The sequence below is a fragment of the Dipteris shenzhenensis genome, chromosome 15 (genome assembly GCF_047967505.1).
Source record: "Dipteris shenzhenensis isolate YYH24624 ecotype China chromosome 15, Dip_SZ_1.0, whole genome shotgun sequence".
Taxonomy (NCBI): Eukaryota; Viridiplantae; Streptophyta; class Polypodiopsida; order Gleicheniales; family Dipteridaceae; genus Dipteris; species Dipteris shenzhenensis.
The window spans coordinates 3,316,556-3,330,457 of record NC_141610.1 but is presented as its reverse complement, the minus strand read 5'-3'; the positions used below and the strand labels follow the sequence as shown (position 1 = coordinate 3,330,457).

Here is a 13,902-nt window from a genome sequence, read left to right as displayed (position 1 = left end):
ATCTTTGGCAAACTAGAGACCTATCACCCTTATGCCAATCATTTACAAAGTCACTACAAAAATGATTGTCGATCGGCTAAAGGGGTTTTTACATGATGGGTTGCATCCTGCCCAATATGGCTTTGTTCCGCGTAAGCATATCACAGATAACATTGCTAATGCCTATGTTGGAATTGAATATGCCAAATACACGCAGCAAGATGTTTTATTATTGCAAGTTGATATTGCCAAAGCCTTTGATACTGTTAAGTGGGATTTTATTTCATCGACTATGCAGACATTGGGATTTGGCACAAAAATGCAGCAAGTTATCACTCGGCTATATCAAGATAGTAAAGCTGCCTGCATACTTTCAAGGGATATTTCTACATCCTGGACTCTTGGCTGTTCTGTTAGGCAAGGATGTCGCCTAAGTGCTTTACTTTTTGCCATAGCCACTCATCCAATGCTTCAATATCTGGACCACCTTTTGGACACTGACCAGTTGCATGGTTTGGAGATTGCTTGCAGTCACAGCATGATCGCTCAAGCATATGCTGATGATTCATTCTTTACCCCAAAAAATACTCGGAGTGATATGTCCATGATTAGCAGGCTCTTTCTACATATGGATTGGCTGCTGGTCTTCGGGTAAATTTTCAAAAATCAAAATTGTTGCCGTTGCATGAATAGGAATGGCACAGTCTTCTGTGGCCTAGGGAAATTGTCCCCGCTTCTCAATTTATTCGACATCTCGGCTATCCTCTAGGTTGGGAACTCACCCGTTCCCAACAAACTGATTGGGTGTTGACAAAGTTGAGGGCAAAACTTGAATATTGGAAGCTTGCAACTTGGCCACTACATGTTCATTTGCGAATCGCACAATCCATTTTGATAGCATACATACAATTTTATCTGCCTCTCATGATGTTCACTAAGGCAGAGCTGAATTCCTTTATGTCAGCTATCATGGAAATTTTCTGGTGTGCAAAAAATGGCAAAAAAAGTCTCAAATTACTCTCTATGCATCGTCTCTGTTCTCCAAAGATGCACGGGGGTCTAAACATTCTCAATATTCACATGCATTTACTTGCTCACAGAGGAAAAATGATGTTGCAGTTTATGCAAGGAGATCAGCCGTGGGCTTTCATGATCCGCTCTCTCTTATTACATATTCATACTTCTGCCTTTGGGCATTGGCAGCCTACTCAGTGGGATTTCATATTTGGCTCTATCCAAGGCAAGATCAGAGGCTGCCCTTTTGTTTCTCGCCTGCTTCTTGACTGGAAACATATCTTATCCCACTTGGAATGGCATGGCCGAGACTCTTTGTCGGGAAACTCTTTGAGGGCTGAGAATATTTATTGGTCTAAAGTATTCCATCCTTCTTTGGCCATTCAAGAACCAAGACGTTCTTACTTTCTCTCCTTCAAAGGCATTACATCTGTGGCGGATGTACTTCAGGATGATGGCACACTTTTATCTTTTTCTATGGCTGTCAACAAATACGGTTTGGGAGCTCATTATCGTCCTTTATGGCATAGGATTTCAGCAATTCTTCAACCGTTTTGCCGGTACCTCGCTTGGAACTTCAGAATAGGCTTGAGGATTGGATTTTACGCTCTTCCTCCTCTTCAGCCCGTCCCTTGAAGTTCTCACATATCACAGTGCCATCACTGTATAAAGTGCTATTACGTCCGCCTTGGATTTCTCACAGAGCAAATACTGTTTGGCATATGGATCGCCCACTAAAGTGGTGGAGAAAAAGGCTGCGTCTCCTTTGGCATTACAAAGTCCCTCTTCGACAACAGCTTTTCCTTTGGCGAGTCTTGCTTGGCATTTTTCCATCTGACCAGCTACTTGCACACAGACATATTGCTCCGGCTGTTTGTCACAGATGCTTACACCCTACTGAATCTATGCTTCACATCTTTTGGTTTTGTCCACATACTTGTGCCTTCATCGCTCTCATCCATCAGAGGCTTCGAGCAAGATTTCCTGCTGTTACTTTTGGCAGGCTTTTCTGGTTGTTTGGTTTTCATCCAGCGAGACAGGGTTTTGATTTATTTTTTATATGGGTATGCTACTGGGCACTATGGACTTTATGGATGCACAGAAATCATAGAGTCTTTGTTGATCCCCTTTTTTCATCCTTTATTTTTTTCAAACGATCTCTGCAGCAATCATTCTATGATTGTGTTCAGACTCGTTTGATTGATTAGGATGTGTATATAGCTTATACTGAGATCTTTAGTTGAGTAATAGTTACTCCATTTTCAAAGTAACTATGAACGTAATTATTATACAGCAATAAAAGATTTCTTCTCACAAAAAAAAAAAAAAAAGGTGTGTTTGTGTGTGTAGGTGTGTGTGTGTGTTAGACAGGGCTGCCCTCTTAGTGCTCTCTTCTATGCCATTGCGACCCATCCCCTTTTAATGTATCTTGATCATCTTACAAACACAGGATAGATGACTCGTCTTAAAATCCCTGGGGCTGCATCTTTTTTGGCACAAGCATATGCTGATGATTCCTTCTTTATGCCACAGAATTCTCCCCGGGAAGTTCACATGCTTATGACCACTCTATCATTGTATGGATTGGCAGCAGGATTGCAAGTCAATTTTGACAAATCTAAATTGCTTCCCCTGAAACAATGTGATTGGCATTCTATTCTCTGGCCAGGTCAGGTGGTGCATTCCAAAGATGTAGTCAAGCATTTGGGATATCCTATAGGATGGCATATCACCAAGAAGCAGCAGTTAAAATGGATCTTCCAAAGACTTCAACATAAACTGGAATACTGGAAAATTTCTACTTGGCCACTTCATGTTAGACTCAGAATAGTACAATCCATTGTAATGTCCTATGTCCAGTTCTTTTTGCCTTTGCTGCATTGGTCCTCCAGAGATATTTCAGCCTTTATGTCTCAAGCTATGGAGCTATTATGGAGGACAAAAACTGCTGTGAAAGCATTGAGACTGATGAAGATGGAAATGGTGTGCTCTCCTAGGATGCATGGACTTAATATCCTCAACATAAGATATCATGTACTTGCAAGGAAGGCGACTATGCTCCATACTTTTTTCCGCCAACAACAGCCATGGACTTGTATGATAGCATCCATGTGTGTCAACATGAGGACTTCTACTTATGGTCATTAGACTACTGATCATTGGGAGGTTGTCATTGGGAGATTTGTAGGGAAGATACCTGGCTGTCCTTTCTCTACTGCTCTCATACTTGACTGGAAATAAGTCCTTTCTAAGGTCAAATGGGCTCCTGATAATTGCTCGGGGGCTAACTCAATGAGGCAAGAAAGTATTCATTGGAGTGCCATCTTTGACATTCCACTTGCTTTACAGGAACTTGTTCGGGCATACAATCTCATGAAATTGGGAATTAGATACATACATGATGTGGTAGATAATCAGGGCTATGTTTTATCTTTTCCTCAGGCCACTGCTTCCTATGCATTGGGAATGCACCATAGGTCGATATGGAAGACAATTGCTGATTTGTTACATCCTTTTCTACCTGTTCCCCCTGTGGCTAACACATATAGGCTTATGGATTGGCAATTGCAACCCTCTGCTACATGCTCTCATCCTGTTCCTCTGCCTGCCTTGACCTCCATCAAAGCCTACAGGCTTCTTCAGTCTGCTCCATGGATTCAGCAATATGCTAATACTCTGTGGCATACCAGGAAGCCTCTCTCATGGTGGCGGAAGAATCTCCGGATATTATGGAAGTGTAAAATGCCTTTGAAACAAAGACTTTTTCTTTGGAGATGCATGACAGGCACATTGTCAGTGGGAGTCACACTTGCCAAACGTCACATTGCACCATCCACATGTTTACGATGTCAGGCTCCTTCAGAGACTGTCCCTCATTTGCTTTGGCATTGCCAGTGTTCTAGGAACCTCCTCAGGAGAATTTCAGATCATCTTTGGCTCCGTTTCCTGAGTCACAGATTTGGGAAACATTTTTGGTTATTTGGCAGATTTATGAGGTCTTTGTCTCAATACTCACTATTTCTCTCTTGGGTCAGATATTGGGCTCTTTGGACAATCTGGAGTGAGCATAATTTGGCATACTTGGGTCGGCAGATTCACAAGTCATATGAATCTTTCCGAGCCTCATTGCGGCAATCCTTATATGATGCCTGCCATGAGGGTGATATAGATGCTTTTTGCATAGAGCTTTTCTTTTTATGTTTCTGATCTTTGGGATACTCTCCATTTTGGAGACTTCCCATCTTGTAAATTTATGAGCATATAAATACAGCACTGGATATTACTAAAAAAAAAAGTGTGTGTGAGAGAGCTCCAGCCATGGCGACGATTCCAGCCCTCAGCCGGCTCTGTTGGTGATCCCGACCTGCCCCTACTGCTGCCTACGGTCCGTTCATCCTCCTGAGCTTGCTCGCTGCTACCAGCCACCTTTCTAGAGCTCCATCGGGTCTCTTTTCCACTTCGTTTCAGCCTCCTGCAGCTCCCCGTTTGTGTGTGTGTGTTTCCTGCAGCTCCCGCTTGTGTGTGTGTGAGCGAGACGACCTGCTCCACGTTTCCTTTGGACTGTGTGCAGCCTGCTGTTCGGAGCCTTTACCTCTGCTCGCGGGAGATTTTATCACTGTTTCGCCATCCTGTGTGCTCTCTACAGCCACCTTTAGCGCCTCATTATTGGTTTCCTCTCAGATTTTGCCCACTCTATCAATGCGTTAGATTAGTAAGTTGTGTGTAAGGCAGTATTCCTTCAAGCTTTTTTGTCGCAACAAGTTCCCGTGCCCTCTTGTCCAGGTCTCGTGCCCTTCTGTCCAAACCCCGTGCCCAGCTGCTATAGCTTGTTACCTAACTGCAGTTTCAGATTTGAATCGTTCTACGGAATCGACTAGCTTCAATGGCAGAAACAAATAAGTATTATGTAAAGAGAGCGCTCTCTCCCAAACCCAAAAGACAGTCAAGGGAGACTCTGCCCACCATAGCTCCTTCATCTGAAGATGCTTCCTATTTGTTTGACATGTTGAATGGGAATTTCAACAAAGTAAAAGAGAATGGATGCTACCTACTCCGGAACTCACTTACAAAATGAAGTTGCCTTCTCTTGTGCATCCTCTGAAGAAGCTCTCTCAGATTGTAGTCATCATCTTTTTCCCAGGGAAAATACCCTCGGCTAATGATGTGGGACAATGGGTGAATTCCCTCCTAGGTGGATGCTATGTGGAACGAGTTTATTTTGCCTCCCGAGGATTTTATGAAGTTCATCTCTTCGATGCCTTGACAAAACAAAAGATGCTGGAAACATTGCCCTGTATGGGTTGAAGTGGTTGATTTCCCAGATAACATGAGAATGGAGCTTCCTGGCTTAACGATGACATTGGGACAAGTGATCTGTCCCCCTCGTCCCACAGGTAATAAAAATTGCTTTTGCATCTCATGGGATACTGATAGACCAACCCCTCCTTCTATTGCAGTTGAGATTGAGGGTGTTAATTTGGGAAAGAAATATTTCACTTTGAAATGGGGAATTTTTGCTGGAGCTTGTTTCTCTTGTCACAAGTTTGGGCACCTAGCTTCTGAGTGTCCCTCTATCCTTCATCCGCCTCCTCCAGCTACCATTCCTCAGCCATCTAATAAAGGAGGTCAGAAGACTTATGTGGAAAAGACAGAAGCCAAAGGAGCAAAGCCTTCAGTTCATACAGGGAGCCAAGTCATTTCAGCTCAAAACAAGGATAAAGGAAAGAGCAAGCTAGTGGAAAATAATTCATCTTCTCACGAGGGTTGGCACACTGCAAAGAAAGAAAGAAAGAAAGTTTATTAATGTCCACCGGAGACCTAAAAAGATCTATGGGACAAAAGAGACCTGCTTATACATCCGTACAGAGAGGGCCATAGGCAACCTCCCTGGGAGTATCATCAGATTCCTCCAAAAAAACAAAACACAAAGAAGACAGTGCCTCTCAAACAAAGACCTCTCCAATCTCGTGATTGGGATGCTTCTACTCCTTCTCCTGGTCAACCATCTACCTCTTCGGACAGCCCCATCTCAAAGGCATGGGTTAATGCAGTCAAGAAGGGTATTCTGCTTTGTGAAGAAGATGATCTAGTCAGGGAATTGGATTCAAACGGTCAGCAAGACCCTGAGGTAATGGCAGAGGCCTGATGCCTCCCTTTCTTTTTGAGGACTACTCATGTCTTGTACATATTTTCATGCGTGCTTCTCTTAAATGTTTTTCTTACAATATACAGGGCCTCTGCAACCCGAATAAATGGAGGCTCCTTTGGCACTATATAAATAAAACTCATCCAGATGTTGTGTGTCTGCAAGAGCATAATCAACATTCTTTTGCTGGCCAGCATGGGTTCTTCTCAGGATATGATATATTTTATGCAGGCTCTGATCAATTCTCTGAGTTGTGCATTCTAGCCAAACATGATTTGCAGCCCTGGGTAGCATATGATGATCTATGTGGCCGATAAATGATTATCCAATGTATGATCGATGGAGAGATTTTTGAAATTGGTTCCTTGTATGCCTCTCAAACTTCAGCTTCTAGAGCTCGAATGTGGGACTCCATAAAGCAATATCCTTGGTCCACAAATGCTATACTTTGTGGTGATTTCAATAATTCTCCTCACTTGCAGGACAATACCACACATAAATCCCATATGTTGCCCTCTGAAATTCAGGAATGGAAACATATGATTTCATTACTTCGTACCGCAAATTTATGGACAGCAACTCACCCTTCAGTTTTGGGATTTACATATCATCATAATGCTTTTACATAATATTGAGCCAGGCTTGATAGATGGTATCTTATTCATGCTCAGCAATATGATGATTATACATGTCAAATGTGGACTAACTATTCTCAACAACTATCTGATCACACTCCACTTTGGCTGAACTTTTCATTTGGCATGCCTCTGGATGACATGCAGCTCTCTTCAGTCAGACACTTAACAGGTCAATCAATTATATCTTTCTCAAGAAAAATTCCAGCAAATGATTCGATTGGCTTACAGGCCATTGTTATCTCATGCTCAGGAGGATCTTGACTTTGCTTGGAACTCTTTTGTACATCGTATTCAAAATGTCATCAAGGAATATGGAAGATGGTACATAGCAGAAACCAGGCATCATATCCAGTGGGCAAAATCATACAAGTAGTCCTTGGTACAGATTAGCCATCAAAGGTCCCTTTCTGCTTCTGAACAGTTCATTGTCTTGTGCTTCTTCCATAATTGATGCCAATGATAAACACAAGCTTTCCAAATGGCAGACAAGGGCTAGAGTTAAGCCTATGCTAGATAAGGGTTGTTCCTCAAAATCTTTCTTTCGGAATTTACATGCATATAGACAAAGTCAATCTATCATGAGAGTCAGAAAATCCAATGGTATTTAGACCCAGACTTTATCTCAGCTAGAAAAACAATGTCTGGATCATTTTCAGCTTCTTTTTTCTCAGCCATCTTCTTCTACTCCTCAAGTTGAATTGGCTCGGAGCAAATTTATTGATCTTGTTTCTCCTATTGTTTCTTTGCCAAAAGCTTCATTGCTGGATATGTATTTTTCAGATATTGAATTGGATGAAGCTCTCAAACATTTGGGTAAACATAAATCCCCTGGCTGGGATGGTTTGACGGTTGAATTTTTTGTAGCCTTCTGGGCTGAATTGAAGGGTCCAATCTTGAAGCTCATTAATGTAGCCTGGCAGCATCAACATCTTCCTTCAGCTTGGAAGCATGGTCTGGTCAAGCTTGTGCCCAAAAAACTCCTATGTGAGACTATGGATGACTGGAGGCCCATCACTTTGATGCCTGTTATATATAAACTCATTGCTAAAATGTTGGTTCACTGCATAAAGGATATTCTTCATGATGGACTTCATCCCAGGCAATATGGTTTTGTTCCAAGAAGGAATATACATGATAATATCTCCAATACTCTCATCGCAATGGAATATGCTAAATATTCAGCTCAAGATGTTTTGGTCATGTAGGTGGATGTGGCAAAGGCATTTGATACCGTACAGTGGGATTATGTCTCTCAAATCATGTCTAAACTTGGTTTTGAGCCAAAGCTAGTTAATGTCATATATTGGCTTTACTCAGATTCCACTGCTCAATGCTTTATAGGGAATCATTTGTCTGAGTCTTGGACTCTGGGACGATCAGTTCGACAGGGATGCCCTCTCAGTGCTTTACTCTATGCTATTGCTTCACATCCTTTGCTTCTTTGTATGGATCATCTGGTTGATACTGGACAGCTAGTGGGGCTTCATATTCCTGGCTCATGGCCTTTCATTGCACAGGCTTATGCAGATGATTCTTTCTTCATGCCAAAGAATAGTCCTCTGGAGCTTCGCTTATTAATGGATACCCTTTCTAATTTTGGGTTGGCAGCTGGTCTAAAAATTAATTTTCAGAAATCTAAACTCTTGCCTCTCAAGCATTGCGATTGGCATGCTATCCTTTGGCCCGGCCAGATTATTCATCCAGAAAACATAGTAAGACATTTGGGTTATCCAATTGGCTGGAAAATCAGAAATAAGCAACAAATGTCTTGGGTATTTAACAAAATTCAGGACAAATTAGAATATTGGAAGATCTCCACTTGGCCTTTGCATGTTCAGCTTCGAATTGTCCAGTCCATTGTTATAGCTTATGTCCAGTTTTACCTTCCTTTATTACATTGGTCATCTCGAGATCTCTCTTCTTTTATGTCTCAAGCCATGGAGATTTTTTGGAAAACTAAGCTTCATAAAAAAGCTTTAAGGTTGCTCAAAATGGACCTGCTTTGCTCACCAAGAATGCATGGTGGTTTGAATATTCTAAACATCAAATTTCATGTGTTGGCAAGAAAGATCACTATGCTCAAGGCTTTTTTTCAGCAAGAGCAGCCATGGTCTATTATGTTGGCATTTTTGTGTGGCCAGATGCGCACAAATGCTTATATGCATTGGCTAGTTGATCCATCGGAAGTAGTACTTGGCAAGTTTCAAGGTAAAATACCTGGTTGTCCATTTTCTACTGCCTTGATTCAGGATTGGAAGCAGGTGCTCTCTCGTATCAAATGGTCTCCCCATCCTGCTTCTATAGCTTCATCGCTTCGAATGGAAAGCCTTCACTGGAGTGCTGTTTTTTACTCCACTCTTGCTGTACAAGAACCAATCAGAGCTTACAATCTCATGAAGTTGGGCATCCGGTTCATTAATGATGTGGTAGATACTCAGGGGCATATTCTCTCTTTTCCGGCAGCATGCCAACACTACAATCTTGGGATGCATTATAGACCCATATGGAAAGCTATTGCAGATCTCTTACTCCCTTTGATTCCGATTCCAACATTGAAAGTAAGAGACATGCTTCAAGATTGGCATCTTCAGTCTTCAAGTCCAGGATTATCCTCTCAGCCTTTGCATCTATTGACTTCCATACAGGCTTATCGATTGCTATTACCTCCTCCATGGATTGCTCATCATGCAAATTCTCTTTGGCATCTGAATAAGTCTTTAACTTGGTGGAAAGGAAAATTGAAATTGATATGGAAGTTGAAAATGCCATTAAAGCAAGGACTCTTTCTCTGGAGATGTATTGTTGATAATTTCCAGTGGGAGTGAAATTGGCTCAAAGAAGGATTGCCTCTCCTCTTTGTCCAAGATGTCATCATACTCCTGAGAGTATTCAGCACTTATTGTGGTTTTGTTCATATTCCAGAGACCTGGACAAGATCTCCTATTTTTTATCTCTCAGATTTCCTGCACACAGCTTCTCGAGGTTTTTCTGGATGTTTGGCAGATTATCAACTTCTTTGTCATAGTATTCTCTTTTCTTTCATTGGACCAGATACTGGGCCTTATGGATCCTCTGGCTACAGTGAAATCATGCATTTCTGAATTCACCCCTTCAGCACCCATATGAGTTCTTCCGAGCCTCATTGCGGCAGTCCTTATATGATGCTTTGCATGAGGAAGATTTGGATGTTTCTTGCATTCAGCTTTTCTTTTACTGTTTTTGATGGATAGGGCATTGGCTTTTTTCTCGAGCACTGCCCTGTTGTAAAATGGATGTTTCATAATATAATGTTCTTAGTTTCACCAAAAAAAAAAAAAAGTGTGTGTTGAGATCAAGTATGCATATCTAAGTGAAATTGTCTTAATGTCTGACATTGAGACATGGTTTGGTGAGCCAGAGGTACCAAGAACCTTTTTGAAACTAGAGGATAGCATTGGTTGCTCAAACTATTGCATTGAGACCAAGGCTGATACATCACGTGCATGAAGGACAAGTCTTTGGTGGGACTTCTAGGATCAAGGTCAGAGAAGTACACGGACACTCAAGGTTGCAATATAGAGTTACATTGGTGGTGTGGGTGCCTCTAGGAGGTACCTTGCTTGTTTTCAAAGCAATCAACTAGATTAGTGGATCAATGGTATGTAGATTCTTTGTGTATTCATTCAGACTTTAATAGCTTGCATTGAGCACAATGTTTGCCTTGTTTTTCTCCGGTATTGAAAAAATGGAGGGTGAAAGCCTTCCAAGCAGATAGAGGGGAAAGTCTTGTTGCAAAGGCCATCAATGCATGCTACGTGACTTCTGTCAAGGATACTGATGACTGCTTCATGGAGCATGATTTGGTGGCAAGAAAAGGTGTTTCAGAGGCTTCTTCTATGCTCAATTGCACTATGATGGGAGTAGAAGAAGATGAATCCATTGAAACCTTTATGGAACATCAACAAATCAGGAGAGTATGATAGTGGAAGCTCATTTAGAGCTTGTGGTTCAAGATTTTGGGTCGATACTGGGTGATGGGCATCCATGTGGATCAGCCATAGGGATCTCATTGCTCAGGTGTGCTACTAGAGTGATGACGGGTTGAAATAGACCTCATAAGCATGGTGCTTCAATAGAGCCAGCCTATCCTTGACTTCTAAGGGGGATAGTTGGATGAACCTAATATTCATACTAGGGTTGCTAGAGAACGATGGCGTGTTCATGATCGAGGAGTTGTTTTCACTTATTGTACCTGATTTTTATAACAAGAGTGGCATTTTATGATATCCTTTTCCCCACTCACCCTTTCCCACCTCTTCCCCTTTCTGGACCACTCCATCAAGGCTTCCCCTCCTACCCTTCTTGTATCTAAACCTTCCTCAACAACAACCTCCTCCGCTTCTCCATCAACTTCCATGATCTCACACTTGTAGGTATTTACTATTGCTAGTATGATAGCCATCCCTTTTTGATGTTCTGCCTTAGCAAGAGGAAAAAAGAGAGCAATTCTATTTGGGAGGGCATCATGGCCAGCTTGGAGTTCGGCCTACTCATTTAAAGGTACAATAATTAGTCGTTCTGTCGTAGAAGATCAAGCATTCTATCCTCCTTCCCCTTGGCCCCTAAATTGCTAATAAAGTAAATCTTGAGTGTTTCCTTGGCAATACAATTATAACATCTATAGATTCACCAATGGCAGGTTGGAACTGGTCATTTAACTCTTGGATCGTAAAATCATGTGCTTGTAAACCCTTTTGCAAGGTTTGTCCATGGCTCATGTGCGCCTAATCGTCCCGCCATTCAAATTCTATAGATATTTGAATCCTAACAATCTCTATACACACATCAACGAGCTCAACAAGTCTGCAATGATAGCTCAGTGTGACCATTGTGTCCAACATATCTTAGTGTCAAATTGGTCTCATTGACTATATGCAACTCACACAAAATTCCCTGTTGATTGCACACACAATGTTTTGATTTATGCTTGAGGTTCCTGCCTCAAGCACAATGTTTTGCATGGATTTTCAATGCATTGTGTGTGTGTGTGTGTGTGTGTGTGTGTGTGTGTGTATACATCTCTTCATGTTGTCATTATTTTTGCATGATGTTGGATGACTTCCCTGGGTTTATTTTATTTGGTGTTCATCATCACAATGTGTAGAGTTAATGAAGTCTTCCCTCAACTAACTCATCATCAGCTATACGACACCATTTTCCAATGTTTACATGAAAATTAGCAACCCTCCAAGCATTAATACCAATGAGGACTTTTGAGTTTCAATCGCAAAATATACCCAGAATCGAAAGAGAGTAACCTTGGCTCCAAACTTGAATGAAACGTGTGAGCTTCATTCGTGACCTATACATGAAACCCTGCATCATGTCTCATGCCATGATTTTCCTAGTTCTTTTTTGTTCTAAAAAAAATAAAATAAAATGTCAGGGTTCAGATTGTGTTCCACATTAATGATTATGTGGTCCATGACAAAAAGTAACTATAAACATATACATTTAAATGATTGTGGTCCGTAGACTCATATAAAAGGTTCAAAAAAAAGCTAAAGCTTGCCAACACACCTCAGTTTTAATTTACGTCTAGATCACAAGGGAGAGTCAGGCAGATGTACGGAGGTATGGCAGGCTGGTTGATGCCTTGTCAAGTCTGATCAGAGGCAGATTCATGGAGGCAAAAAGGCGCAGGCATTGGGCAGGACTTAGGCCTGCAATAGGCCCTGAAATAGGGCTCAAAAGGGCCTGGCCAGTGAGGCAATGCTACATGGCAGGTCGGCCCAGCAGATGGCCCTCAAGGGGCCTGGTTTTGAGTGCCCCCCAAGTGACAGGTCGGTGGGGGGGCAGAGAACAAGTCGGCCAGAGGGGTCAATACAAAGAGGGGGTCGGGTTTTTTGGGGGCAGCCCAGCCCTATAAAAGGGAGGCCCCAAGGCCTCATTTTGCATCCAACAGAGCAGCCACCAAGTGAGCAGAAAGGAGCAGCAGGAGACTTCTTCTTGGGCATACATCCAGGAGGTGAAAGGGTCAGACAAGCTGCAGACTTAGCTCAGGAGAGGCTGGAGCCTAGATTGTCTTCCAGGGCAGCAAGGTGCTGAGATCATTTGGACATACGCTCATTGGAGCACGCCGGCTCGGAGATCTAGAGGTGCTAGGCATTTAGTAGGAGAACATTTTGGTATTGTATCTTGTCCAGTTTGTGGATGGACGGAAATATAAAGTGGTGCTTCTATATTTGTCTCTGAGCACAGTCTATTTGCTATTCTGTACATACACATGAATATTGTGAAGTACACACAATTGATGAAGCAGTGAAACACTTCCGCGTGTAATTCCGGGCTATCAATCAGTCTTCTGCTGCTGGATAGCCCCTGTGTTAGAGTTCACCTTTTCTAGCAGGGTGAGCCAGTAGACAGCTCCCATGGATGGCCTAGTGCTGGCAGTGAAAACCCCAATGAGATTTTTTTACTTTTTTCATGTGATAGAGCTTGTGCTATTGAGCAAGATGCCTTCTACATGGAGTAAAGTCAAGGATGGCAATGTGGATGCAATCTTCAAAGCATGGAGGCCAATCAAACCTAATACAGACCTTGGACACAAAGCTCCAATCCACCTGCATCGAGTTCATCACAGCCTATCAGTGATCATGAGTTGGAACAATCCTATGGAAGCCAGGATGCCCCCGTGTGACATCATTGTGTAGCCAGGATGCCCCCGTGGGACATCATTATGTAGCATCAACAAAGCCTTCACCAGATACTGGCAAGCAACTACACAAAAGTGTGACAAGCGAATTCATCATGTAAGCTGAACCTTCCAGGCCAGTATATGGCGGCCAGCAGAACCTTCCAGGCGAGTATATGGCATACCAAACTGCCAAAAAATTCAGAGCGAAGTGTTACGTGTTTACTCTGAAGCTGTTTGGCATCTCTGGTACAAGGGCAAATTTGCAAGGAAATACAAACTGTTTCAAATGGGGATCAGAACCAGCAGGCACATAGCCGGCAGGAAACGCCACGATGAAATAAATAAATTCCCTTTATCCGATTCGGTGAATAGCCATATGTTCTAATGCTGGTCAAAATTGGCTCGGTTACGAGGCACATTGACGTGTTGGCAAAAATGTACCGCGGTTG

At 42.3% G+C, this 13,902-nt stretch overlaps 1 protein-coding gene across 3 annotated transcripts in view; it reads right to left on the bottom strand.

Moving 5' to 3' along the window:
• Positions 1–13,902, bottom strand: part of LOC147893218 (Zincin-like metalloproteases family protein) — a 262,264-nt gene that overhangs the window by 247,996 nt on the left and 366 nt on the right. The window lies entirely within an intron of this gene.